The following is a 27,049-nucleotide window of genomic DNA, read 5'->3' as shown; positions in this document are numbered from 1 at the left end:
GCATCTCCTGATTGCTACATCACGTATAATGAATAATCAGTGCTAACAACTGGAATACTTTGATAGGAAGAAACGAGGCTCTTGGTGACCAGGAGAGCTTGCTTTTTTATATAGCATATCTTTATGTTAACATTGAGCTTTTCTCAGTAGAAAGTTCTGCTTTTCCGGAATGCTAGACGTTTTCACAGTGCTGTGTTGATGTTTACTCTCCGGACATGAACATTCTGTTTTTCATGAACTTAAATAGCATATATGTTAAACAGGCTTCAGAGAAACATTGTGGTTTCAACTGAAGTGATCTAAATGTTTTTGTAACTGTTATTTGTAAATATTTAAATATACAACCATACCCAATTTTAACGATTTTTTTTAACCTAATGAACTTTTATTGGCCACATTATAAGTGATTATGTATGGCTTCGTAGCATTTTTCATTGCATAGTCTGATTCTTGTGGCTGGAGTGGCAATTTAAATAAACTTTTTAGCATACCTGTGCAATTTCTTAGAAATTACAGTTCCACCCTTTTTTTCAGATGATCAAGCTCTGTATTTCTGTTGAAACTATCGAGGACTGGTGGGCCACTTGGGGTTATTAAGGGTCTGGCAACATGGTACTTGGTTTTCTGAGGCCTTCCTCAAGGACCCTTGGCTTGTTTCATTCGACTCCCTGGGAAAAAGTAATTCATTGCAAACTTGCGTTTCCATTAATCCAGAGAGCTGACATGCTCGGAAGGATTTCCGTTTCATGCTTTATTGCTTAGTCCATAAGTAACTTTCACGCTTGCTGTTGCTTCTTGCCCTGTGTCTAAATTTTAGTGGGACTGTGCAGGGTTGAAGAGCCCAGGTCACGTCTCTAGAGTGAAAACTGGGTTTTAAGAGACAGGAGGTTTAGGGAAATAAGCATTCTTTACCGCCCATGTTAAGCCCTCCCGCACCCTCGCCTCTCACCACGTAGACGGGCTCCACGCTGCTAGAACTTAGTCAGCTGGCAGTCGGCGGATGAACTGGCATGTGACGTTCAGAGTTTCCAACCCAGTAGGCTGTTGTTTTATTTTTAATCTGGGGTGTTTTCACCTTTGAATAAAATTATGCCCTTTCATCTCTGGACCGCAGCCTTCCCACCCGCAGCGGCCCTTCTCCTCTGTCTTGCCTCGTGGTCCGTGCAGCCTCCCACGCGGCGAGGTGCTGCTTAGTTACTGTGCGTCTGTCTCCCTGTTCCCTTTGGTTTCTTCGGCGTCTGAGTAACGAGCACATGGACGAGCTGTTTGTGGGGGAGGGGGAGGCGCCGGGCCGGGCAGGTGTCTCTGCAGGTGGGTGAGGGGAGCTCCCAGGCTTCTCCGACTGCCCTTCAAGACTCCTGCCCGGAAGTGCCCCAGCCCTGGGGGAGGGCCGCCAGGCTTCCCCTGGTGCTTCGTGTCTGGGGAAGACGCCGCGGCCTCTGTTGCGATGACTTCGTTTCTGGGAACGGTAATGCGTGATCCGCAGGGGCTACTGGAGTTCCCCAAGCGGGTGGCCTGGCTCCCAGAATAACCTTCCCACTGTGTACTTTTCCTTCTGTATTTTCAATCGCACAGAGGTAAAAAGCGAATGTGACAAACCTCGCGTGGTTTTGGTCAGAGTGAATGTGAGCACCGTCGCAGTGGCCCGGCCTGAGCCAGCCGGCACGTCTCATCCTCGAGCCCGGGTATTAACACGCTACGACCATTCAGAGAAGTCTGACCGAGAACTTGCTGTAGCCAGAAGTCAGCATTAGGTTCCACAGCTGAGGCCGCAAGTGCACCTTCATTCACACCGGCTGTCTGCAGCCTGAGCACGGGGCAGTGGTGTGACCGCAGGCCTGCGTGCCCCGAGGGGTGGAGGCTGGGGAGGAAGGAGACAGCTGTGGCGTCGCCCGCCTGTCCCCCCAGGACAGCCGTGGGTTCGCGCAGCAGCTGGGCGCAGGTGAGTTGTCGGGAACTCTCCTTCCGGGGCGTCCACCAGAAGTGCTTTTCTGGAGTTAGGCAGCCCCACCTTCGGTGTCTGACATTTCAGACTAGAAGGTGCACTTAGAAGCTGGCTACTTTGATTAGATGCAGAAATGAAGACTGGAAGAAGTCAGTGACTTACCTGGCGGCGTCCAGCAGACCTGGGAACGGGCCTGTCAGCCTCTGTGGCTGCTGTGTTTTCTTTCCACCATTGTCTCTTATTATTGCGTTATTTTAAAGACCGGTAGAGGTTGACCGTCAAACATCGTGATTAGTGTCTGAAAATACATTCCTCCGTATGCTTATGAAATGTGTACTTTTTGTGCGTATATTATACTTCAGTAAAAGTCATCTTTAAAACATCGTGATTTATGAAACTTGACATCATACTTACCAGCATGGGTTCTTTTGAACATGTTTTTAATGGTAATAAGTGTTTAGCTCTTCAGTTCAAGGAGGTGGTTATAAAGGATGGATTGGATGGCTGCTCTGGGCTCCGTGCGGATGTGCCAGGCAGCCCCTCCCTTCCTGCACGCTCGGCAGTTCCGCGGTGGCCGTACCCGGTGGAAGCGCTGGCTCCCTCCGGCTGAGTGGTGTCCGCTGTGCCTGCTCAGGAACCACCTTCCGGGGTGGCTGGGCTGGGATCGGACCCCGAGGCCACCCTGTCCTGCTGCCCCAGCCCCTCCTCCGGCACAGGGGGTCCTGCTTCTCACTGCTTCCTTCCCGGGAAGGGTCAGTTCATTGAGCAGAGACCTAAGCCTTTCCCGCTGACCCACGCTGGGTTGGGGGGGCGTCCTGTCCTGGGCGACTGTGTCTTTGGCCACTTCTTTGCGGTCACATCCCCACTGATTCCGTCTTCAGTGAAGATTAGACATGTTTACGAAACAGCCTGAGCTGAGGTTCTGCTGAAGCCTTAGGAGATTGTTTTTTAGCTTTGAAATTTAATATTTTTTATAGTAAACTTATTAAAACTTCTTCTCTTTTCCTCATTTCCTGCAACGGCCCGAGGGATTTTCCCCTTTGGTCCCCTGCAGCCTTCCTCTCCGGGCTTTCTGAGTGAAGTCTCCTCTGACGGGACCCACTCTGGAAGAGTCTCCTAAGTCGTCGTTACCTCTTTGCCACCTTGAGAAACGTCACCCCGGCTTGCGTGACCGCTGTCCACGCAGCCCTGGTGCCCGGGAACAGCGGTTTCAAGTCTCGTCTTGGTGATAAAGTTGGACGCTGTTTCAGATTCCGGGTCGTGAGTGTTGGGTCAGAGCCTTCAGGAAAACCTGACACGGGAATTGTTCCCAGTGGACATCTCACCAGCCCGCAGCCAGACGGGGACAGGGACAGGGGTGGGGGGGACAGAGAGCCCTCCTTCGGTTCCTTCTCCCATGGCCCCTCCTGGTCGTCTTGACGGGACGAGCATCTGTGAAGACCGAGGCCGTTGGCCTTGCACCTCTGTCCTGACTGGTTCGGTCTTTGCCTCCCGGCCTTTGTCGCATGGCAGTCCGCTTGCCGTACTTCTGGCAGTCTTACTCGTCTGCCGTCGTGAGCCCATCAGGGCGTCCGCATCTGTCCCACTCACTCCTCAGTCCCCAGCCGCCGGCCTTCCTGGTGCATCACACGGCGAGAGGCTCACCAGACGGCGGGCGAGGAGCTGTGGCGCCCCGCACCCTCCCCCGCGTGGCCACGGTGCTGTTCCCATCCCCGAACCAGGGCCGTTTGCTGCTCCCTCGGGTCCTGGAGTCAGTTGTGTGATCTCCCTTCCAGGCGCCACTCGGGGGCGAGGCCGTGGAAACTTCGGCACTGAGTGCGCGTTGACGCCTGGTCCACAGTCACCTAACGAGCCAGTGAGCCAGCACCGTCCCAGCAAGGAGGGAGGACACTGCTGTTTTGTCCAATTCTAGGAAAGGGAGCCGGTCATTGGAATGGATGGGCTGATGGGTCAGGTGGCAGGGGCGCATCCCGGGCCAGTCTCCTGGCCTTGGGACCTGTGGTGTCCATCACACTGCCCCGCTCCTGGGTGTGAAACCTGCCTCGTGACTGCTCTCCAGGGAAGAGGTTTCCAGGTCCCCAGGGGCTGGGCTGCAGTGCAGAGGAGGGGTCTGGGCTGCAGTCGGTCGTCATGCTGCTGCGGGCACAGGTCCTGTGGGATGGGCAGGTCTGCGTTGGCCAGACGTGTAGTGAATTTAAAAAAAAAAAGGATGAAACCCACAAACTGCCAAGAGTTGCTGATATGCAAACTGCCGGTCCGTCTAAACCTGGCGCGTCCGGTGCTTAACGCGCTGATTTTCTACACAAAGCTCAGCTGGGGGTGAACGAGGCAGCAGTGCTCTGGATGGAGGGGACACGCCGGGTACGTGGTGACCGAGAAAGGAAAATGTGAGTTCGGGTTGTATCACAGCCTTGGCTCCTCAGAGCTGCTCCGAGTTGTCTCCGAGGAGACTGGGGGCACCTCCCCTGGGACCTTCCGGGCCACCAGGAGATGGGGCAGCCCCTCTGCCCTCCCTGAGGGCATGCCGTCGAGCGTGGAGGCCGTATTCGGGAACCCATGCCCACACCCAGGTCTGTCCGTCCGAGAGAGCGTTCCTCCGAGTTCCTGAAGGGGGTCAGCTCCCCAGCTGCAGTCAACCCTCGTGACCAGTAAACATCCCCTGCTGAAAACAGAGGCAGAGTGGGGCTTCCCTGGGCGTCAGGAGACTCCTAACGTCCTGTGCGTATCCCTCTGCCCGGGCGCGCCGGCCCTGCAGGCAGCAGTCACCCGTTCACTGTTTCCTCTCGAATACTTGGTGTGGCTAAGCACCCAGCAGGGCAGGCGCTGCTGGCATCAGCACAGAGACTGAGCCAGGGAGTTCCTAAGGTCCCTTGCACTTCTGATTTTTAAAAGCCCAAACAATGTAACTCGGGAGGTTTCTTTTCTTTGGTGTGTTCTGTGGTGGACGCGAGCAGGAGGCAAGGCTCTGAGGGTCTGTCTCCCTGTGGGGCAGGTTGGCTGTGGGGTCCGAACCCCGTGCAGAAAGGGCGGCTCTGGTCCGGGTCCAGCCCGCACGAGGGGTCCGCATCCTCAGGGTTTAAGGGGCTGCTTCTCAGTGAAGGGGGCCTGGGGTCACTCAGCATCAGACGTGGGACTCCTGCCCCGAGAGCCGGAGTCGGCGCCGCGGCCCCTGCCCCGCCCCAGGCCTCGTGCGTCCTGGGCTCACGAGCTCCCGGCCTGTCTTCCGCAGCAACAGCTGGAGGTTGGTGTGTGATGGCTCTGTCTTTTCACTTTTGAATTAGAACGTCCAAAACTCTTCCTTTCCAGGCTCCGTGAGTTATTTGCACAGACTCAGACCCGTGTCCCGCGTGGGGGTGAGGAGTCCCAGCAGCTGGTTCACAGAGACGACACTTGTAGACCCGGAGCGTTCACCTCCCGGGGCTCCCCACCGGGTGCTCCGGGGTGAGCTCTCCCAGCGCCGTGAAAACACAGAGCCAGGCCTTTCTGGTTTATGCGCGTTTTGAAAGCCTACATCCTTGGCCTTCTGCGCTGCGTCAGACTCCTTGAAGTTTAGAGCCCCCTGTTCCGACGTAAAAGCGCCGGGCTGCCTGAGAAGAGCCAGCGCCGCAGCTCGGGAACCGCCAGGCAGGCGCCTCCTGCGTGGTCCTGGGCAGAGGGCGCCCCTCGCAGGGGGCGCCCCCGTGTGCCCGGACAGCCTCTGTGAACCTGTCGCCCCGCACCCCTCCCGCACCAGCACCCACGCTGTGGGCTTCCCGCCTACCGGTGGCTGTGGCCGTGGCCGTGGTCCTGCTTCAGCGCAGACACTCTTCCTCTTTGGCTGCACTGGGGGCTGGAGCCGGAGCTGGAACTCCGCTGTCCTCCTGAGCCTGGTGCCCGGGACTTAGCACCTACTAGCAACCTGCTTTCTGTGCAGGCTTTTGTAACATTTAGCACAAATTCAGCTAATTTCTCCCTCTCAAAACAATGACGTGGCCGGGAAGGCCGCCTCCTTCCAGCAACCTCAGGGCCGCTGCCAGGGAGCCTCGGAGAATTCACGCCCTTTAATGCTCAGCAGAAGACAAGCACTCAGGACGCACAGTTAGGACCTAAAGGAGGTTTTAGTTGGCGTTTCTGGCAAATTTTGTGCTGTGTTTATACGTACAGATGATACAGTAATCGGTCCAGGTTTGGTTATATGTGAATTTGCAGATAAGTGATTTTGATAAATCACAACAGCTGAAAATTAGAAGTTCCCACGCATGTACTCACCCCCTGTATGAAAAGTAACTTAGTCAGTGGAACAGGTACGTTGTACGTGGTTCAGACTCCTTTCAATCCCTGAAGAGTTTAGAAATACACTTTTTCTGAGATTTCCACCTTTAATGCTGATACTTGGTTTTAGTCAAAAAGAAGAAAACCCAGCAGAGCACGTTTCCTTCATCGTATCCTGAACACTGCACACTCCCCCGAGCTTAGCGAGGCGTGGTTCCCACGTGGATGAGGGAGTCAGGTGCGTCCAGGTCGGACGCTGTTTTAAACCGAGTGTATTCTGTGAAATATTGTACGAAATGTGTGCAGTTTCTGTGAAAATTCTAAACATAGAACAGTCAAGTCAAAGAGAAAGATTTCTTCGCTGAATCTCCTTTCCTCTACAGGTGCTGTTTTCAGAAATTAAACTGCTTGTCAACTCTTCGCATTTCTTAACGCTAATTCCTCATCATACTGTTTCAAGATATACTAACACAGCATAAATGTTTTCCCTGGAGCCCCCAAAATCCACCCAAGTGCCACTTAAAAGTGAAGCTGTGAAGACAATTTCTTAGTTTCTTTTTGACGTTCGGTACTTGAATTTTAGTGAGAAAGCTTTCAGATTTTAAATACTTTAGTAGGTGAAGAAAGCCGTGAGTGGGGGGTGGGGGCAACTGTGCATTTGCCTCCACGACTGCACACGTCACCCTGCGTCCCTGCATCTCGGGGTCGCGATGGGACAAGCAGAGGGGCTGGGGTGGGGTGCCCACGAGGGCTGCTGGCTGGGCGCACGGCCGACAGGCCCCGGATAATCGGCAAGTTCATCTTGTTACTCACTTCTCTCTGTATGAGCTGGATCTGTACAGGACAGCATGGCGGGAATGATTACTTAAAGCGCGGGCGCCCCTTGGGAGATTGTGCAGTGCTGGAATGTTCTGTGCTTGCTTGCTCCAGCAGGACGGCCGCCAGCCACGTGTGACTTCTCAGCCCTCAAACGGTGTGGCTGGTATAGCCAAGGAGCTCGGTTTTCAAGTGTGTCCTTTTTTTAAATTGAAGTATAGTTAGTTTACAATGTGTTGATGGTCTCTGGTGTACAGGGTATGATTCAGTTGTACACGTATGTTCCTTTCCATATTCTTTTTCATTACAGGTTATTACATGGTACTGAATACAGCTCCCTGTGCTGTACACTGTGACCCTGTTGCTTCAATTTTGTCCATTTTAATTAAAGTAAACTTAAATGGTCACGTGTGGCCTGTGGCTCCCAGAATGGACGTGGGGACCTGGAGTCTGCTGGCTTGTAGGCTGCACCACACGTGCTCCTGGGAATGTGTGTGAAGCTTATCACGGCTCATCCTGGGCAGGGAAGGATGCCGACCAACACAGAGTCCCCAAAAATGAAAAACAATGCAGCGGGGAAAACAGCCCATTTTTCCAGAGACCCCAGAGTTCTGGGTCACCTCCGGCAGACGGCAGGCAGGCTTAGCTGGACAGAGTCGAGGGGGTGACAGGCAGTCTGGGCACCACCCTCAGGCACTCCCGACTCACAGCCCGTGGGGTGAGATCGCTCCCCACGCCAGGCGGCGCCGCAGATCGCACTGTGCGGACTCCTGGGGCCTCTGTGACCTCTGACCCGGTTCGGAGTTACGCCATCTGCAAGCGGCCCTGGAAGAGAGGACTTGTGCCGGGAAATTACGGCTCCTACTGGAGAGAAAACAATGTCTTTTGCTCGGAATTTGCTTTGAGGGGATGTGGTCTTTTAACATAAGGTCTGAAACTGTTAGTGGGTAAAGTAAGGAAACCCGGCGCCCGACCAGCAGGCCCGCCCTGCATGCCCCCGCCGGGACCCGGGTCGGGCGCCGGGCACACCTGAGAGCCTGGCGAGACGCCGCCCCGGCTCCATGGGGCTCAAAGGCTGTCACCGAAAGCTCGGCTTTTAACATGTGATTCAAAAAGAGGTAAGTATTTAAAAGCACGATTTTTTTCACTCCCACCCTCTCTCTCTCTGGAGCTTCTGGCAGAGGAGCCCGCGGTGTTCGGCGTGTGCTCGGCCCCTCACTGGGCAGTAACTCTCTCACTAGACTGTCCAGCGATGGGTGCGCTGTCTTGCTTTCCTCACCACAGGAGAGGAAGGCTCTAGGTGAAAATGAGATGTGTGTGTTCTCGCTGGAAACTGTAAGGAAAGCACAAAGCGGCATTTGAGAAACTTGATATCATAGTCGCTTCCGTGACTATCTTACTGTTATTCAATGTTTCAGTATTAAAATTAGCTGGTTGTATAAAGAAGGGGAATTTTTCCACAGCCAAGTGATTTTCATAGGACAGGATTAATATACGTCTGTAAAACCCTTGGCTTCCAACCACGGCCATTCCTGCAGTGGTTTCCCCACGGCTGTTCTCGGAGCGGCAGTGAGATCAGATTAGAAGTGTGAGTGAAATATTATTGCAGTCAATTAAAGCATTAGGCTCATAAATCGATCAATAATTTTTCAAGAACATGATAGGTCATGATTTCATTTCATTGAAGAAAAATGTGATAGCTAAGATGAAAAGACGTGTTTATTTTTGTGTCAGGTATTCCGTGATTAGTTAATTAAATATTTTCATCAGCTGGGCTGACCCCGTCTCTCGCTCCAGATGGATTTCCTGACTTGCCCGCATCCTCTGACTCCCCGCAGCCCCTCCGCTCAGACCTCTTCCTTCCAGAAGGCTCCCGGCCGAGCGTCCTTGGTGGAAACCCAAGGTCTCGGGCTGGAAGAGGTTCACGGCAGGTCAGATATTCTCCAGTATGTGTTCTGAAGGGTTGGTGGAGCTAATTAAATTTCTCGTGTTCATTAACTCCTCCCCGTCCACTCCACCCTGGCTCGGCGGCTTCACATGGATCCAGTTTAGTCTCAATGCACCTTATTCACACGGTCTTTATTGCCGCCGTGGCTGGGCCAGCTGTCCCGCTGCCCGGCTGCCTCAGGTTTCCCGATTTAGCTCTGGAAATGATTTCAGCATGGCAAAAACTTCTCACTGGCCAATTTGGAAAACAGGGTTCAGTTTGTGCAGAAAGCTGAAAATGGCAGCCGAAGTTGCAAATGAGGCTGGAGCAGGGACAGCGGGGGCTGCAGGGATGAGAAGCCCTTCCCCTTCCGATGCGCCTGCCCCCCACCCCCGCCCGGGTGGGTCCGAGTTCTGAAATTGAGGGGGCGGGGGATTCAGTTTCAGCCTTGCACTTGTGTGTCCCCTTGGCCGGCTCCTCCGGCCGCGGCTGCTGTAAACACGGGCTGGTGGGGCCCCTCCCCCAGCTGGAGGGGACCGGGCGGCGGTGCCAGGAGGAGGCCGAGCGCCAGCAGGGTCACATGTCTCGTCTGGGCGCCGCCCGCCGGGATGGGGAAGCGGCTGGCCGCTGTGACGAGGACACAGGACACGGTCTGACCCCGGTGGGCCAAGGCTTGGACGCCCACGTTCACCCGCCGGGGTGAGAGTGCCCTGCCTTGCACAAACCCACTGAGCTAAACCACCTGCTAGGTGTGGGTCTGTCTCTTAGATCCGAGTTCCCCGTGAGTAATTCACGCGGGCCTTAAGGTTGATTAAAAGTGGGTTTATCGTGGGCTTTTGTAAAAGATACGCTACTGCAGCTCGCAAGGCGGATCCTGGGTTCCGAAGGCTGGCTGGTTTCTTGCGGGGACAGTGTGTGTCATCGCTTTCTCGCCGGGTGTGCCCTCCAGTCCCCGAGAGAGAGGGGATGTTGCCTGGAACGCGGGTCGTTGGAAGTGGGCGCTGTGTCATCGCTGCTGTGCTGCTTCTGTACCTGGAGCTTGCGATCACAAAATAAGCAAGTTCACAGCTCATCGTTTTTCCTGCAGAGAACACGAAGTTCTGAATAATTTCAAAAGCCTCCTACCCTCAGACGTCAGCACTGACCGCGAGAACCCCCTCTGTTGGGGTGCTGCTGAGGCGCGGCTGTGGCCTGGCGAGCGCGGCCGGGTTGTGGAGGCCTGCGCTTCCCCGGCCGCGCCTGCATCTAGACCAGATGCTGGTGTCGCCCTGCAACTCTGCTCCCCGCGTCCGGGAGCCCCCTCTGTGCCATCCCCGTCGAGAGGGTCTCAGACTTCTAGTGTGCGTGAGAATGACTTGGAAGTTCTGTTCAGCACAGAGCGGGGGTTCCACCCGCGGAGTTTCTCATGGAGTGTCTCTGAGTGGGTCCCAAGAAGTGCGTTTTTTGAACAGTTTCCCAGGTGACCCCCCTCGTGGCACCACCTTTGAGAACTGCCGTCCCAGACGTTCAGCCCTGTCCTGACCCAGCAGTAGGAGAGGGCTCGCCGGTTCTCAAAGCTGGCAGTTCTGCAGGCCTGACGAAAAGCGTGGCGAGTGTGGCTAACACTGTGTCGTGAACTTGACGTCTGCAGAGGGCAGATCGTAAGTGTTCTCACAGTGCTGTGTTGCTTAGCTTGGTTGTGGTGATCATTTCACAGTGTGTCCACGTATCCAGCTATCACATTGGATACCTTAAACACATCGAATTTTTGTCAGTTATACGTCACTAGAGCTGAGAAAAGTTAGCCTGTCCGGCTAAATTAGGAGCTCAAATATTTACACCAAGTCAATCATTTCTTTGGTGTAGTCGGAAGTTTTCTAATCATCCAGGACCACTCCTAATGTTTCTCCAAATTCACATCGCCTGTTCCAGAAGTTCGGAGATTCGGCTGAGCCTGGGGGACCTTGCTCCGACACAGCCGTTCTCAGCTCCCAGGCCCCAGCACCTTGGGTGCCTCACTCTGGCCACCAGCGGTGTGGTCACTTGGATTTGGAAAGCTCAGGCTGCCAGGTTAGATGGACTGAGGGCTCGGCCGGCCAGAAGCCACCAGCATTGGATTTAGGACAGGGTCACTGAGAGCGTAAAGGGAAGGACAGGTGGAAAAGGTCTGTGGAAGTGGCGCAGTCGGGCGAGCCTCCCCGACTCCGTGGCCTCTGCTCTAAATGGCAATAAGAATATCTGCTTGTGGGTGTTTTGTTAGGGTTATTAAAAAGTATTATTGAAAAAATATAGTTGCTAAATAATTGGTAAAGAATAAAGCCCTCAAATAGAGTGTCACGGGTTCCCACTCAGGGCGAGTTCCTTACTCCTCTGCACCTCTGTTTTCTCACCTGTGGAATGGGTGTCCTGGAGGCACTCACCTCATGCGACTGTGGTGACGAGTCAGGAGGAGTCCCTGTGGCAGGGCCCAGTCCTGAGCGCCCAGGGATGTAAGTGCAGCTGCAGCCACTGCTGTCACCACCGCTGAGAGTCAGCGCGAAGACCGACAGCGGAGAAGAAGAAACATTTCCCCCAGCTGTTAACGAGAGCTCTCCTGGTTTAATCTCTGTGCACCTTACAGCCTGAAGCTGTTGTCATGACTTAGCCATCTCTTCGTACAGTAACCTCTGACGTGCAAGCTTCAGTCTTTTTACCCTGTCGGGGTGATAAGTGTAGTAAAATTAATGCTGTTTTGTTCCTGATCTTTAAACTTTTTTAAAAAATTGAAATACAATCAGTTACAATGTGTCAGTTCCTGGTGTACAGCATCATGTCCCAGGCATGCGTGTACGTGTATATATATGTATGTATATTCATTTTCATATTCCTTTTCCATTAAAGGTTATTGCAATATAATTAATATGTTAAACCATTTTTATTGTGGTTAATTTACAATGTTGTCTTAGTTTCAGTGATTCCATCACGTGTATGTATATATACATATATTCTTTTTTAGATTTTTTTCCATTATAGGTTATCCCAAGATACTGAATATAGGTCCCTGTTCTAACTAGGTCCTAACATGTTAACAAGTAGGTCCTTGTTGTTTATCTGTTTTATATATAGTATTGTGTGTATGTTAATCCCATACTCCCAATTTACTGCCCCCCCTTTCCCCTTTGGTAACCATAAGTTTCTTTTCTATGTCTGTGAGTCTGTTTCTATTTTGTGAATGAGTTCATTTGTATTATTTTTTAGACTCCACATATAAGTGGTCTCATATGATTTTGGTCTTTTTTCTGTCTGACTTACTTCACTTAGTATGACAATCTCTGGGTCCACCCATGTTGCTGCAAATGGCATTTTTCATTCTTCTTTCTGGCTGAGCAGTATTCCATTGTATAAATATACCACAGCTTCTTTATCCAGTCATTTGTCGATGGACACTTAAGTTGCTTCCACATCTTGGCTGTTGTAAACAGTGCTTCTGTGAACACTGGGGTGCATGTATCTTTTCAAATTAGAGTTTTCTCCGATACATGCCCAGGAGTGGGACTGCTGGATCATGTGGTATCTCTGTGTTTAGTTTTTTAAGGAAACTTCAGACTATTCTCCGTAGTGGCTGCACCAATTTACATTATATTATATTTACATTGTTCTTGATTTTTTTAAAGTGTAATTAATTGAAATAAAGTAGATAAATCACAGTGTGAGGCGGCCATTGCTCACTGCCCAGTCCTGGATCAGAGGTGGTTGCCCCATCAGGTGACCCTAAGGGGCCTTCTCTCATCTCTGAGGCTGTGAACACACTTGCTGTTGGACCCGCAGCCGCCGTGAGTGCAGCCCTCCTGACATCTGCCCACTTGGGTCCACACGGCAGCGTCTGTAGCTGTGTTTGCCGTCCTTCTCTGGGATGTGATGAAGCTATTTGATTTATCGCAGAATAAAATCGGTGCCATTTCTGGTCCTCCTTTTCCCATTGATATTTTAGTGCTTGTTTAGTGCTTGTTATAGTCAAATTCCAACAGAATTACACAACTGAGAAAGAATGACTTGATAGGTCCTGAAAGTATAGACCCTAATGGATTTCTGATGAAGACGGGACTGGAAGGCAGTGTGTTAAGTTCTTGAGGTCGGACACTCAGTTATATTTTTAGGGGACATTCTTGGCATTGCTTCTACCTTTTGGGAGGAGGGCTATCATAACTTTTCTTCTTTTCTCAGACAAATGACCAAGCAGGAAATATTTTATAAATTACAGAAACATTCACATCGCACAGCGGGCTGGGATTCCCCACTAAGCCGCCAGTCCCCCGCCCTCTGCGTTTCTGCGGACAGCCGTCATCAGGGCGGCCCGAGGACCATGCACAGCCTCGAGGTGGCCTCGTCCCTTCCCCAGGCGATCTCTGCGAACCACAAACGCAGGGTGCTTGTGGCTCCGTGAAAGCGCTGTGGGGTCCCTCTGCCTCTGTGGCCTCGGCTGGGGCCGGCTGGGACATATCCCGCCACTTCTGCGCCTCTTCCTTGGTGTGAGGGAGCGACGTGAAGCTCAGACTGAACACTCGCCTTCTTTCCGTGGCTTTGCAGACACATTAATTTGATGTATGTTGAAGATAAACAAGCAGAAAGAGAGCGAGTGGGAGAGCCCACTTATTCTCAGAGAGCAATTCTGTTCCAGCTTCAGAATAAGAAATAATTATATTTATCTCTGCAACGTGGAGATAACTGGGCTGTAAATTCATTTCCACACAGGCTTCCTGATAAATTACAGTTTCGCTCTATTCCAGAATCTGAAGTCCAGCAGGACGTTTCTGGGTCAAGTGCTCTGGGCCCTCTGACCCTCTTCTTTATAACAAGAGCTTTATCCCCTTAAATCCATAAATTATGTGGAGCATCCTTTTAACTTCTCAGGAGGGAGGTGCCAGAGTGCTTAAATGTTTCCTGTTTTATCAGAGTTCTCTATTCATTTTTCACTCATTTCAGCGTAGTTTCCTCCTGTAATTAAACCAGCATTTCAGAATTTCACATTGGGTAGGGAGCCCACCGACAAATGACAGAAGTTTGTGGCTTAAATAGATAAATCTTGGGTCCCCGCCAGGAGGTAAATAACTAACTTCTAGTCAAGCAATTTAGCAGCGCGCGGCGACGAGGTCGGGCTGCTCAGGGCACTGGAGCTTAATGCACTTTTTAATGAGTAAATCATTGCTCACTGGTGCTCTCATAATTTAACTCCCTTTTTAATATACAGCCCAAGAGTTATGCCCCTAAAAAGCAAGTGAGGTTCCCTAAGGGCCGGAGGGGACTGGGAACGGTTACAAACGAGCATGACACGAACGTGAACCAGTGGGTTTTGGAATTCCTGCTTCACTTATCACTTGGTGGCTGCAGGCTCCGGCGGCAAGCGTGGGGACTGCATTATGTTAGCCTCAAAACTAAATGCTAATATCTCTGGTGTTTTCACATTCCCCACCATATTTGGTAAATTGGACTGGCTTAGACCCCTGAGGGCTGCCAAGAGTCTTGTTGGCAAAAATGCCACTTTGGTGAAGACATAACTGACCGCCAGTCTTATTTCTAGGCTCCTCCTGGCCGAACCTGCACCATTTCCTCCCCGGGACTCTGGGGCTTGTACGCTTTATTCAGCGTGATGATCTGAGTTATTTGTAAACTGCCCTCCTGTATCATGTTCTCCTTCGTGGGCAGTGGATAATTCTCACAAAGGAAGCCCTCAGGTGTGTAGGGTTAATGAATGGTTGCATTGATCTGCTTCTCACACAGGTGTTTGCTTGGCTGCTCAGGACCGGCTGGTGAGAAAAGCTAAGACCCGAGGATGGGACAGTGACAGGCATTCAGGTTCCCACGTGTAGGCTGGTTGGGGCTTTCCCTTTAAGCTGAGGCTCTTGCTCCAGTTACAGTTCCCTTACAGCCAAGTCTTGGCTGAAAACGATGTGCTGAATGGTACTTAGGTGGCTGTGTTCCACCCGTCGGGTCTCAACGAGCCGGAAGCAGAGCCAGGTGACGAGGCTTGTGACAACTGAGGGATACGTAGTTCTGATGAAATAAACACGTAACGATGTGTTTGAGTCTCATGATAAGGACACATAAAGCACGAGTCCAAAATTCCTTTTTGGTATATTTTATATTTAAGTTGAATTAGCATTAAAATTTTAATGGTGCTATTTTAATGATGAAACTTCTAGATCACTTAGCTTAGGATACAAAATAATGCGTAGATATTAGATAGAAGGAAAAGTGTCTAAGTCCCGGGGCGCTGACTTTCCGTCCCTCGCCTGCTCTTTGCTCTGTAATGTCTGTGCAAGGTTAGAGTCACCGAAAGGTTTTCAGTAATACAGGGCTACAGACTAGAAAGCTGATAAACCTGAGGGCCCTTCTAAATCTGTTTTGTAACATATGTAGAAAGATCTTTTTATTATTTGAAATATTCTTTAAAATACTTAATTTGTGTTTAATTTACATTTTTATTAGTAACTTTTAAAATCCATTGATCAATATATAAAAAATAGATCAAAGGACCATTGTGATTGATTCTGTAAGATGTTTTCTAAGAAAGAAGGTCTAGCGTGTTATTCTCGGTTCCGCACGTTACCCAGGTGTAGGAGTGGCCTTCTCTCGGGTGGTGGCTGGCCCCGTGTCAGGAGCTGCTCCGGCCGGCTGGAGTGACCCCCCTCTGATGTCCAGTCCTCACACGTACGTGTGCGGGGTCTCGACGCTGCTTTACAGGTGGAGACCGGGGGCCCGAGGTGTGTAACTGCAGAGGCGGGGAGACCTGAGCCGGTCCCCGTGCTCTCCTCTTAATCTCGCTGCCTCATCCTTGTACATCTGTGCCCGGACGTCGTCACACGGCGGATTCAGGAGCCAGAGTGTCCACAGAGGCCAGTGGCGGCCACGCCGGCGCAGGTAACACCCAGCAGTGAAACCCGTCAGGATCCTCTCGGGCACTGACTCTCTGTCTGTAGGTCACTCGCTGGCTGTTGCCAAGGGCGCTAGGATTAATTTTGGAGTTTTTTCCCCTCCTGAGTCCACGTGTGGCATTTCTTCATTCCACTATTTCTCTCTCGTCTCTTGAAGGGACCCTAAGTTGTGATTACTGTGCCGGAATTCTCTCTCCCTCCAGTTCCGAGGGACCGAGGGCTGTAAAGAATTCTCAGACCCCTGCTGCCTGGTGAACAGGCTTAATTTAGACAGCGTCAACTGTGTGTTCCAGTTTGGAAATGCCACACCATGTTTTTAAGCCAATGCCTTCCTTGGTTGATTTAGAAAAAAAGGTTCTAAAAATAAAATACTTACCGTAAGTAAACCTACGTACATGCGTGTTCAAAAATAACCACTTCGATTATCTTTCGTGGACGACAGTTCCCTGACAGGACCCTTTATTAACGCTCCCTGCAGCTGCAAGTTCAGGCCTCAGCACTGTTCCTGCCCGGGGCTCCGCAGAGCTGCCGGCCCTCCCTCCTCTTGTGATTCCTCCAGGTCTCCCCGACTGCCGGTCCCCTCGCCAGACCGTGAGCGATGTCTCCTGCCTCGTCCCGCTGTGCGTCCTGCAGGGAAGCAGATGCCCTGGGTCACGGGGGTAACCTGAGTCCTGTTTTTTCCAGTAAGCACAGTGGGATTTCTGGGACGAGAGCTGGAGCAGTCCTGCCGAAACGCTGAGATGAGAGATGAGAGGTGCAGTGGAAAACAGAGCAGGCATTTTTTGGTAGATAAATTTGTCTCATTTACGCAGCTCCTGTTTTAATCACATCTTTGCAGTTTCCAGGAGGACGTGTTAGTTCTCCAGGGCCGCCTGTGTGACGGCAGCACGCGGCCCTGGTGGGGCTGCGAGGCAGGGTGGGCGACGACGAGCTTCAGGGCTTCCTCCAGCATCACTTCCCTCAAACCTTGTTCCTGGAGGGCAGGCCCCTCGACTTCCAATCTCAGTTGTTTGTGTTTTTTTTTTTTTTAATTTCTTAATGATTTTTTTTAACATTTTTTACTGATTTATAATCATTTTACAATGTTGTGTCAAATTCCAGTGTTCAGCACAATTTTTCAGTCATACATGGACGTATACACACTCGTCACATTTTTTTCTCTGTGAGCTGCCATAAGATCTTGTGTATATTTCCCTGTGCTATACAGCATAATCTTGTTTATCTATTCTACAATTCTGAAATCCCGTCTATCCCTTCCCACCCTCCGCCCCCTTGGCAACCACAAGTCTGTATTCTCTGTCTATGAGTCTATTTCTGTCCTGTATTTACGCTTTGTTTTTGTTTGTTTGTTTGTTTTTTAGATTCCACATATGAGCAATCTCATATGGTATTTTTCTTTCTCTTTGTGGCTTACTTCACTTAGGATGACATTCTCCAGGAGCATCCATGTTGCTGCAAATGGCATTATGTTGTCGGTTTTTATGGCTGAGTAGTATTCCATTGTATAAATACACCACATCGCCTTTATCCAGTCACCTGTTGATGGACATTTAGGCTGTTTCCATGTTTTGGCTATTGTAAATAGTGCTGCTATGAACATTGGGGTGCAGGTTAATGATCTTTTAAAAAATGATCTTTATTGACCTCCCGAGTTTGACTTTCACTCCGAAGGCTTGGCTGCAAATAGGTCACCGCTCAGCGTGGGGCTGCAGCCTCTCCTCTTGTTTCACCTCCTGGTTCACTTCGTCCGCATTCTGGACGCACGTCCAGGTCGATTACGTGCCATGGGTTCCGTTTCTGCAGGAGAAGCCTCTGCTCCAGTCTCTCTGGTCTTTGATTCTCTCTGTTGCCTCATCCTGCCTGGTCCTTCTTTACTAGACGGACGTCGTCTTTACTGAGAACAGACGCATATTCTTTTCTAAAATGTCTTCCCGACTGCCCCGGCGGGGACCACGGCGCCCGCAGCTGTGTGCACCGTGACTGAGTGGCCAGACCAGAGCCGCATCCACGGCTCCAGGTGGAACCGGGTTCCGTGCAGTTCTGGGTAGGACGGGCGTGAGGAGACCCAGCTCCGCCCAGGAAAGTTTAAAGGTTTTCTCATAACAGTGAAATACTTTTGCAAGCGTCCCTTCCCCTCCTTTCACTGTCACACTGTGCCTTTGTGCCCCTGCAAGCAACTCCTCTTAGAAAACACGTCCTCACTTGCTGTTACTCACTCTGCCACGTGTCAGTGATTCGCTGACGTGGTCTCTCCCCACACCTCCCAAAGCGCTCTGCGCACCTCAGATGCTGTGAGTGGTCAGATGTTCTTGAAGCAAAACGAGCAGCGCCCCCCAGACCCTCGACCCCAGAGCCGGGTCAGCAGGGTTGTCACCCGGAAAGGCTGCCCCGCCAGGCCAGGGAGCGACCTGCTGCCTCTCGGAGCTCCCCCCTCCCCCATCTCCTGCGTGGTCCCCAGATCAGAACTCGTTACCTGAGGGCAGGATGCCGTCTGTCCCAGCTGGACCCGGCCGGTTGACGGGTCAGTCTGCCAGGATGTTCACCACCAAGTACCAGGTGTCCTGCTGCTCAAACGCAGAGTAAAAAGGACCGAAAATCTGCAGCGAAAGGAATTTGTCTCTGTTACTCAATATGAAAAACTTGAGTAGAATGCTGAGAAATAAGAATACATCTCTCTCCTCAAGAAATGTTTAGTTTTATATTTAACATAAAAATGCCTGCACTGGCTCAGAATTCTGAAGTCATTCCCCCCGACCAGCTTGCGTCCTTAGGGGCCGCTGCCTCAACCGGCCGAGGTTGCATCTCGAAAACTCTGAGAAGTTCTGCCCCTTGCTTGGTAGCCAAGGCGTCCTTGTCGCCCGTGTCTAGATATTTTTCTGTGTTTTGTCCCCAGTGTTCGTTTAAATAGAAAATAAGCATAAATAATTACTTTCTTTTGCATGTTCATAACTAAGTTTTAAAAATGCTCCTTGAATTCTTTTTCCCTCTTTTTCTTTATTCACAACTTCTTGTAATTATTCATAATTGCCATGACCTCAGAGGACCTGCTGTGTGGCGGACAGGCTCGCGGAATCAGTCCCAGGAAGCGGTGCTGCGCGTGGCGGTGGCTCTGGGCCCGGGAGTGTTAGGGAGAGCGAGGGCTGCTTTAAACCCTACTGTATGTCATTTGCTCTCTTGATTACATTTCTACTGGGAAAACATTCAGCCTTTCAGAGTCTTTTAAATTTTATTCTTTAGGGCTGTTTTCCAAATACCTAATCACTTACCTGGTTCTCCACTGGATTCTGCAGGAAGTACGCTGGCTTCATTTGCTCCTGAATTCGTATTTCCAGGGATTAAACAGTGTCTGTTAAGGGCATTGACATCTACACTGATGGGCACTTTGTTCATCCTACCCCTGTCACACCTCTGTAAGTGTGACTTTCTTCTTCACACAGAGTTCTGCGGGGCCGGTGGACGTGTCAGGGCCCGGCTGCGGGACTCAGCGTTGCAGTCCCCCATGTGCATGCCCCGGAGCACACCTGAGGGGCCCCCAGTGGTCGCTGGTGACAGTTTTGAGTGTTGACACAACCCTTAGCACACCGATGGTTGTACACATGGGAGGCTCCATGAGGAATTAACCACGGCAGATTGCTTCACACAGCGACCTGAAGGACTTTTTAGAGATGCCGTTCCTGCGTGCAGCTAGGCCAGGACGGGGCCAGTCATGTGCGCAGGTGCGCTGAGCGCAGACAGGTGTGGCTGACATCTGCGTGGTGGACCTTTGCCTCCAAGAGCTAAAGCGTTTTGCTCATAGATCTTAGAAGTCGTGTAAATTTACTCCCCGAGGAAGCATCCCTCGGACAGTGTGAAATTCCTCTCACCCCACCTCCCAGGGTACGCGGGGTAAGGATCAGCCCGGCTGGGTGGCCGAGGACACGGCGCACCTGCCAGCACCTCCCTCAGTGTTCCACAGACGGATGGTGGACGCTCCTGTGTGGCGTAGCCGAGGTCTGAGAGGATGACGGCAGCCTGGCGAGAAAGTCCGCCTTCGTCCCGCCCTTCTCCGCCCCTCACCTCTTTCCGTCAGTGGGGCTGCCGTACACCTGGGCACCTGGGGCGGACTGGGACCGCCCTCCGGTGGGTCTGACTGTGACACTTCAGGGAAGTCGTGTGAATGCAGGGTTGGAGGAGGCAGTTCCAGCCGTGGGACTTCTCCAAGGTGACCCAGTGGGAGGGAAGGCCTGCCGCCCGTCGGTGGGTGAGAAACCGCTGGAGGCCAGTCTCCGCTCTCCCAGAAGGACCACCGCTCCACTGCCGAGTCGTAGCAGGAAGTCGTTCTGCTGTGCGTTTTCGCTGCAACGTTCCCCCAGGTAGTTCTTCCCCCACAGTCACTTCTGGTTTGTCCACCGGGGAAGAGGCCAAGATGACCAGAGGACTGTGTACATAATTATCTTATTTTTCACTGTGAAGCCAGAAGGAAGGGAAGAGGTTTATTTCATGGCATCTTCTAAGTACGTCTGTTGAACAAACAGAAGCCAGTAATAACACCGAACTCTTGTATTGATGCCAGTGTTCAGAAAGCTCTCCTCGGGAAGCCGCAGTTCATCAGCCCTCACAGAAGCCCCAGTTAGTGAGCGCTGTTGTCCCCACGTGAGCCGAGGGACACGAGGGCCACCAAAGCTCAGCGGTGCCCAGAGGTGGGCTGCGAATCCGGGTCCCCTGCTCGCAGCCTCACCCCACGGCCTCCCGGCAGCCAGCACAAGGGTGTTTCTTTAACGAACCTTCACGTTTATTTTCATTCTGTTTACTGCGACACGAGGATGACATCCTCTGGTTAAAGATCGAAGATTATTTACAGCAGTAAGCACAGCGCTTACACATTTCACTTCAAAGCCTCTTCGTTTTTACCACCTTCAGCTCCTGAGCGTAACTGAAAACACAGGCTGTATTTTTAACGTTAGCGACGTTGAATTACCTTTTTTTAATGAAGATGCAGTTGAAGACACATAAGGTTATTTGGCTTACAGATTTTAAACCATGAGATTAACAATCTGTTATTCCTGTTCTGAGCAGATTTTACTTTGTCAAGTTTACTTTGGCATAATTGGCAAATAGGAGTTACGAAAATACTTGGCAGTACTCAAGATAAAAAACCCGTCGAGAACATCCCGAGATAGCTACAGTGACATTAGGAGCAGTCATGAGGATTCCATACTCGGAAAATGTCTTACAATTTCTGATCTGTGTGTAACTCTGGTGTTTAATGGTTTTGAGACAGGCATAGAGTGCCGTGGCATTCATTTTGTGTGCACGTGTGTTAATTCAATGACTAAAATGTTTTATGACTTGTAGCATGTATATTCACTTAAGAATCTTTTTAATCCTAACACTCCACGGTTGTTTTGTTTGTGTGTGTGTGTTATGTAGTATGTAACTAGAAAACAGGTAAGAGATATTTACATATTTTCTATAAAATCTGAATCATAAACATCAAAGTTGAGGTTCTTTTAAATTAGTTCAAATTCATTCATTTGGAAGAGTTTTTTGGACTAGAACTTTTTTGGGTATTCTTACAGTATTTTACAGTTTTGTCTTCTTTTTATTTGAACTATTCATGCCCAAGAATAGGTGACCTCAAATATGAGGCAGTCCCGTGTCTTCCAAACAGAAGAAACAAAAATATTCTAGGTCAACTGAATATTTAAGACTTTAGGAATGTGGACAGAATGGTCAAATGACTATAAATGTTTCACTTACTAAATTAAGTACATACTCATATTTTAAATAATGTTAGGATATTTAGAAATACTGGAGCTTTTTCTTCCCCCTTTTTTACGGGGCCGTTTTATCCAATGTCCTCAGACACGTCTTCAGTGCCTCACTCCGCCTGCCCAGGCGCCCCCGAGGTTGGGGGTCGGGCTCCCCGCCCCCGACACAGGACTCGTTAGGGGCCGCTCAGGCTTCCTGGACAGCAGACTCGTGTAACTGCTCACAGTAATTACAGCTCACTTTTACCTCTTTTGAAAAACGGGTTCTGATTTCGCGTGACCCCTCGAGTCGTGGAAACGCGGATTGACAGTGTTATTTCAAGTTAACGTGTCCTCCTCTTGCTCTGCACGCCCCCCGCCCCAAGCTGGGCGCTCAGACTGATGGAGTTGAGCGGCTGCCCCTGATATGTGGGGCTTTGTCAGGACCTGGACTCAGGGGCCGCCGGGAGGAGTTAAGCATTTCAGCCTCGCTGTGGGAGAAGCATCCCCGTCTCTTCCTGCGTCGCCTCTTGGATTTCACGTTTCTTCTTCCGCTTTGGCTTTTCTGTAAAACCAAAGCAACAAAGGTGAAATGCCATCGAGCCAAAGCGAACAACTGGTTTCAGGGACAGAGTGACTGCTGGCTCAGGGGCCAGAGGCAGGTGATGTGTCGTCCCCGGGTGGGACAGCCCCCCCATGATGGACGGGTCCCCCATGACGACGGGTCCCCTCCTGGGTCGTCTGCCTCCCACGAGGTGCGCAGCTTAGCTCCGGGGCGGCCGTGGCTGTGGGGGACCCGAGAGCAGTCAGCGATGGTTTCACGCTAGGCGGGGCGAGGGGAGGGGAGCCCGGGAGCCTCTGTCGTCGGAAGGGGACACGTGCCTTCCCCTCTGAGCGGGGGGCGCTGCGCTGTGCTTCCCCGCGGTCACCGCAAGCTCTTCCCGATTCCACCTATCTCAGCAGCTGGCCTCATGAGGCACCCGCAGCCCCTGGTGCAGAGCTGGAACCCCATCACTTACAAACAAGCAACGGGTGGGGCAGGGACGAGTTAGGAGCGTGGGATCAGCAGATACAAACTCCTGTACGTAAAGGAGAGACAGCAAGGTCCTGCTGTCCAGCACAGGGACCTGCGCTCAATACCTCGGAATAACCTACAGCGGAAAAGAACATACACATTCACATACGTGTGTGTAGCTGAAGCACGACACTGCCCACCAGGGACTGACTCAACACCGTGAGTCGGCTGTATCTTAATTAAGAAGCAACAACACACAGCTGCTTTGGGCTGCTCCGCCCTCCACCTGTGGCGTCTCTGGCCTGGTCTCTGACCCGCCTGGTCCCCAGGCCGCGTCCTCCGTGTCCTGACTGCCAAGTGTTGGGCTCTGTGAGCGCCCCGTGTCCAGGGAAAGTGGCCCCGCTGTCAGCGTCCTCTGGGCAGTCGTGGCTCCTGAGTCCTTCCTCCCGGAACAGTGGCTTGTGCTCGCCTCCCAGAGGGGGCGGCGGGGGACTCGGACATGTGGATCCAGGTGACGAGTGACCACCGTGTCAAGGGAAGGCACTGGGAAGGGGCCGAGTCACCGCACCGTCTGATTCGCACTCCCGTGTCGCGATAAAGTCGCATCCCTGGGCTCACCTGGTGGGGGGGGACCCTCTCCATCCCCGAGCCCTCCCAGGAGCCCCCCTACCTGGGGGCTGGCTCTCACTGTCGCTGTCACCGTCCCTCTAAGAGCCCGAGATGGGGCTGGGGTGCCCCGGCCGGCTGCCCTCGCTGTCCGAGCTCTTTCCTCTCCTGTGAAGTAACTCGCCCGGCCCCTGAAGGTGCAGGGTTGCAGCTGTCCCTGAGCCCGAGTGGCCGGGGTGCCCGCGCTGCGCCGCAGCTCTGCGGAGGCCTGACGCAGGGAGGCCGGAGTGGCCCCGGCTGCAGACTCGCGGCTGCCATCTGTGCTGTGTAACGCCTGTCATCCCCAGTGAGTCATTAGAAGGTTCCCCTTAATGGGGCTTTGAAGGGCTGGCGGCTTGGGCGGGTCCATAAATTCCACACACAGCCCCTGACGGGGCTGGCTAATTGCTTGCTCTTTGACTTACTAGGATCAACTGAGTTAAATAATTTGTCACATGTGTGGCTTGTAATAAATAATGTGAGCGGCCGTTCTGTGAGCTGTTCTGGTGATATACTGTCACACGTAGCGAGCAAACGTGGGCTATTTTATCGCAGGATGGTCACATTCCGTGGAAACTGACAGAGCAGTGGAGGGGGGCACCAGGACGAGTCAGTTACAAACGAATGCGTGCACTTCTCCTTCGGCCCTCCCATGAAGCTTTAATCAGCATTTTTCTGGGTTATTAGGTGTGTGTGTCACACACCATGCAAGTCGCAGGCAGAAGAATATAAAGAGTGAGCGTTGCACGGTCGTCGTGGATGTGGGTCAATGATGACAGTGCGTCTGATCCCCGTGGGGGGGGGCGAGCTGTCCCCACTAGCGGCCTGTCCTCCGTCTGCTCAGGATCCGGGCCACATTTCTGCCGTGGACTGTGCTCAGGGCGTGGACGTCCGTCCACTGCAAGGACAGGGAGGAGCCAGGACTCGGGCAGGGAGAGGTTAATTTGTACACGGGGATCTGGGAGGGTAACTGTGCAGTCATGGGGTGCAGGCTGCTCTGTCGGGGTCTAGGCTTCACCTGCCCCGTGAACACGCGGGGGCCCGAGGATGCATGATGTCCCAGCATGTCTGGGCCGCCTGGCTTTGAGGTCAATGTCACGTATTGTTTGCTTTCAGAGAAGAAGGAAAAAGGGGAAAAGGGCAAGTTTCTTGCCGTGTTCCTAATCTTGGTCTGGACTTTGTTCTTGTAGAAAGTATTATGTGACTAATAAGAAAAGAACTGAGCAGCTTGTAACTTTAAAAAAAAAAAACCCGTATAAGACACATCACACTGGCTGTCATCATCACCCGCCAGGGCAGCTTAAAGCAGCGGCCTCACTGCGTCAGGGTGGATGCCGGCTTCTGGCGGGAAGGGGCTGCGCCCCTCTTTGTGGGGTCGCGGGATCCGTCCTCTCGCCGTTTCCCGGGTCCTGTCTGCGCAGGGGGACCGGCCCGGTTCACCTGGGCTTTCCTTCGCTTTTCATTTGAAATCTGCTTGCTTGTCCCTGCTCCCCGGAGCGCTCAGCTGAGGTAATAATGGTCTTAACTAACACTACTATGGCAACTTTAAAAATTAAAATGCTGCATTAACATGCCTCAGAATTAACGTTCTTGTGCCGTCTTCTCTAATGACCTATTCTTTTTCTCTCTTTGAATGTATTTACTCAGGGTTTTAGTATATCTCTATGCTTGCACATTATCACGAGACAACAGGCAATAAAAATGCCAGAAAGTCGCAAACAGTGAGGCCAAGAAGTCACACGCAGGCCCCAGCTGGAGGGTTTCCCTGCCCGCCCCGCCAGCCCTTCCGTAACCAGGGCGCACTGTGATGAGTTATCGGCTGAAGTGTGCGGGGGTAGGGCTGGGGGTGGGGGGTGCTGTGTGCGCTTTGGAGACCTGAGGGGAAGCCCCCCGAGCCCGGAGTGGCCCGGGTGCCGGGCTGTCACCCAGCGCGTGGGGCAGGTGGCGCGGGGCCGGCGCTGGCGATGTTTGCGTGAGTAAATCAGTCAGTTGATAGAACATACCCTGCCAGCCTTCTGTGAAGTGATACAAAGAAAAATGAAACTGTTCATGGGCTTAACGTAGCTAGTCGTGTGTTTTGAATACTATTCCTAAATGACTTCAAACGTCACAGGTGGGTCTTGGGTGTAAGGAAAAGAATGATCCTATTGAAAGGAGTACGTGGAAGGAAGGGTGTATTCGAAGGTATTCGTCTCACGGTGCCTGGCGCCAGAGTACACGTCCTCCTCTCCAAAGACAAAATGCACTGAGGTTGTGCACACACCACCCGCCTGAGGCTCCGTGCGTCACGGGCAAGGAGCCGCTGGGATGCTGCAGCCGTGCTGTGTGCATGTGGGTGCGCCTGGAGGGGCTCAGGCAGAGGAAGATCCAATTGTAGGTTGATGGGCACGAGTACCTGTTCTGCTTCTGAGCGTTGCGTGCGTGATGGTCACTGAAAATGCAGACGGGCAGAGCATCCTCCTGGTGCTCCGCAGTCGGCTGTGGGGTGGGGGGCGTCCCTGCAGCGACCACAGACTGCGCTGCTCACACGGTCCTATCACGGCGGCCACATGTTGTCACCAGGTGTGTGGGCGGGAACACTGCGGAGTGTGTCTGCCCCGGAAGCACGTTCCCGGGCGTGATCGCAGACCACCTCCACCCACAGCCGCCCCCCCCCCCCCCGCTTGGAGGCACCTCCTTTGGGGCTCCCAGGCCCCCCCGCTGCCTCCCCTCTGTGGAGACTGAGAGAACGTCCTGAGAAAGCGGCCCTCCTGCACTGATGACAGTTGCCCCCCAGGAGGAGGGCCGTGGCGGTGGTGGGGGAGACCCCTTCTGTCCTGACCAGGTGTCCCCAGGGTGACGTGGAGATGGCACCGAAGGCTCGGGACAGACTTGCGTCTTTCTGCAGCGTGGGCCGGATCCTGGGCTCTGCAGTGTCTTTTCCTGCGGATCTCAGCTCTCTTTTCCGCCTGTGAATGTTTCTGCCGTCTACTCTCCCTGCGGACAAGCAGGGCCAGCTGGTCCAGGGTTTTTCAGTTCCACTGTCTGAAGCGTTACCGCTCGAACATGGAAGCACTGTGGCCATCACCCAGATGGACAGTTCAGACACCCACGTGCCCGACGTCCCCCAGGGCGGCTTTCACGGGCCTCCGCCTCCTGCCAGAGCGAGTCTGAAGTCAGTGCTGCGAGGAGGGACCCACCAGCCTCTTTGCTGCCTCCAGTTAGGCGGCCTTGGCGGAGCACACGGGGCGGCAGGTGCGCGGCCTGCCCGCGGCTGACCCACGTGCCTTCCCCTTCCCAGGGCTCTTAAAGCAAGGAAGGACGGAAACCAGAGGAGCACTTCAGCACCCCCAGCGGCACCCTCACCAGCTTCCCCGGTGCTGCTGGGCGGTGTGCACGTACGAGCATCCCGCTCCTGCCAGAGCGAGCTCTCCTGAGAACCGGCGCCCTCCTCGCGCAGGCTGCGCGGCCCCCCACCCCGTCCGCTGGGAGCCGGGAGGCGCCTGACGCTCCCCCCGCTGCCGCCCCGGCCCGGCATCAGGCCTGTCTCTCAGCATCTCCTTCTGTGCTGTCATGCCGGCCGCACCCACTGGCACTAGGAGACGTCCGAGATCACTTCTGCAAGGAAGGGCACGTAAGTTATGAGTCATTAATTTAAAGTGAACATTTTAAACTTAAAATATACATAAAGGGTCTGCTCCCGATTTCTCTTCTTCCCCAGTTTAATTGAGATGTAACTGGCACATGGCGCTGCGCAGTTGAAGGCGTGCTGCAGTGTGAGGGCAGCCCTCACAGTGTGGGATGGGCCCCATGAGAGCCACACCTGTCCTCACGAGGGATAGAAAAATGTTT

General features: G+C 52.6%; 1 protein-coding gene across 5 annotated transcripts in view; it reads left to right on the top strand.

Annotated features, from left to right (window-relative positions):
* The window catches only part of GMDS (GDP-mannose 4,6-dehydratase), a 455,535-nt gene that overhangs the window by 243,903 nt on the left and 184,583 nt on the right, over nucleotides 1-27,049 (top strand). The window lies entirely within an intron of this gene.

The sequence above is a fragment of the Camelus dromedarius genome, chromosome 19, assembly GCF_036321535.1.
Source record: "Camelus dromedarius isolate mCamDro1 chromosome 19, mCamDro1.pat, whole genome shotgun sequence".
In the NCBI taxonomy this organism is placed as follows: domain Eukaryota; kingdom Metazoa; phylum Chordata; class Mammalia; order Artiodactyla; family Camelidae; genus Camelus; species Camelus dromedarius.
This window is presented reverse-complemented; position numbering and strand designations above follow the sequence as displayed.